General features: G+C 46.1%; 1 protein-coding gene across 7 annotated transcripts in view; it reads left to right on the plus strand.

The window, feature by feature from the left end:
- The window catches only part of LOC113590714 (RNA binding protein fox-1 homolog 3-like), a 222,951-nt gene that overhangs the window by 57,441 nt on the left and 163,010 nt on the right, over nt 1-2,500 (plus strand). The gene's annotated exons all lie outside the window — the stretch shown is intronic.

Here is a 2,500-nt window from a genome sequence, read left to right on the forward strand (position 1 = left end):
GCTCCTGTTTATTTCAAATCCAGAGCAACAATGGTCCTTAGAAAAAGCTTTCCGTAGACCCCTGTGTGTGTGTGAGTGTGTGTGTGTGTGTGTGCGTGTGCGCGCGAGTGTGTGTGTGTGTGTGTGTGTGTGTGTGTGTGTGTGTGTCACTATTTGAGTTCTAGTCCAGTCGTGTCTTCTGGTCATAAACATTTGCGTGTGGAGCACTGGGTGATTAGTGCTGTGCTGTTGTTACTGTGTGTGGGGTGACTGGTGCTTCACCGTGGGTGGATGTCATGCGGGGCACTGGCATCTCAGGCTGATAACTGACCGTTCCAGATGACCGTGACCATTGCTTAGTTTCACTCATCACTCATCGACTCATTCATGAGCTCATTAATGTCACAATCTTCAGTTGCTGATTGATTGTTCTTATTTGATTAGTTTTTTCATTTGTTGATGTTATTTACTGCATTTCTTTTCATTCAATCATTCACTCACTTGTTTGTTTGTTCATCGATTTGGTTCAGAGACATCGTTTGTCGAGCTGAGATATGGCACCTGTCCTCTCTGACCCACCGAGAGGAAGTGTGGTCGTGACAAATCGGGTGGAGGCTAGCGGGAGGGCAGGGGAGGCTGGAGGAGCAGGAGGAGACCTGGAGGTGGAGGAGCAGGAGGAGACCTGGAGGTAGAGGAGCAGGAGGAGACTTGGTGGGGGAGGAGCAGGAGGAGACCTGGAGGTGGAGGAGCAGGAGGAGACATGGCGGGGGAGGAGCAGGAGGAGACCTGGAGGTAGAGGAGCAGCTCCCAGTGTGCAGGGCTTTAAAAGCTGATTAAAAGGGACTTTTCTAAACTAAGAGTTCAACATTGATGCACATTCTGGCACAAACCTCCCCAAACACCAAACTGCCTCTCCCTCTCTCTTGCTCTCTCTCTCTCTCTCTCTCTCTCTCTCTCTCTCTCTCTCTCTCTCCCTCTCTCTCTCTCTCTCTCTCTCTCCCTCTCGCTCTCTCTCTCTCTCCCTCTCTCTTGCTCTCTCTCTCTCTCTCTCTCCCTCTCTCTCTCTCTCTCCCTCTCTCTTGCTCTCTCTCTCTCTCTCTCTCTCTCTCTCTCCTCTTTATCTTCCCTTAGCTCTACTAAAATCTCCTGATTCAACACTAATTCAGCCATGAATATGAACATTGATCATTTTTCCCATTTAATCTGATCTGAGGGTTGATTAAAAACTAATTGATACATACACACACACATGCGGCACGCACACACACACACACACACACACACACACACACACACACACACACACACAATAGCAGCACTTATCTGCATTTCACTCATGTTTATTTTTATCACATTATGGATAAACATCTCTCTTTGCAGTTCATATATTTGAGCTGCCAGGATTTTTTGCAGTGTGAGGAATTTTTCAAATGCCAGGATACTGGAATGTTCTGTGATCTGACATCAAGGCCAGTGATTCATCATGAGGACTGTATCTCAGTGTGATCCTCACTGCAGATATGCTCCTGCCACCTCAGCAGCTGGTTGGACTTTAATCAGCTAAGTATTCATGAGCTTTGGCGGTAACCACTGCCAAACCTGCGACCTGTCCAGTACTCAGAGGAAAGAAATGAAAAAGTCCATCAGTGGCTAAATGTCTTTAACACAGCTCTCTGAATCCTGGGTTTCTCCCTCTCTCTCTCTCTCTTTGGCCCACATTCACACATACAGTGAGCACAGAGGATCAATTGCAGTGTGTCTAGGCACTGAGCCATGCTGACATGACATCGTGGGGACTAGAGGCTCTCTCCATCTCTGACTATCCTCCCCATTACACCTGCCCTCTCCAGCCCTGGAGAGCAGATCCACCGCATGGGGGGTAGAAGAGAGGATGTAGTGATGAGGGAAAGCGACAGAGAAGGGAGAAATAAACGATAAAAGAAAATGAATAAAGGATAGATAGACAGAGATATAGATAGACAGAGAGATAGATAGGTAGATAGATAGATAGATAGATAGATAGATAGATAGATAGATAGATAGATAGATAGATAGATAGATAGATAGATAGATAGATAGATAGATAGATAGATAGATAGATAGATAGATAGATAGATAGATAGATAGAGAGGTGGTGGGGACTTTATTTTTCATTGCTTGTCAATGGGACGTACAGAGACCACACTGGGTTCTGTGTTGCAGTGTTGCATCCCGCTGACTCCATCAGGAACATCAAAGACACACACACACACACACACACACAGACACACACACACACACACACACACACACACACACAGACACACACACACACACACACACACTAATTAAGACCAAAGAACACTGTTTAGCTTGATCTTAGACACAATTGTTGTGGTTATTGACAAGACCAAAATGGAAGCCTACTCATTTACCACTGCACATGTGTGTGTGTGTGTGTGTGTGTGTGTGTGTGTGTGTGTGTGTGTGTGTGTGTGTGTGTGTGTGTGTGTGTGAGTGTGTGTGTGTGTGTGTGTGTGTT

Source organism: Electrophorus electricus, chromosome 4, assembly GCF_013358815.1.
Source record: "Electrophorus electricus isolate fEleEle1 chromosome 4, fEleEle1.pri, whole genome shotgun sequence".
Lineage (NCBI taxonomy): Eukaryota > Metazoa > Chordata > Actinopteri > Gymnotiformes > Gymnotidae > Electrophorus > Electrophorus electricus.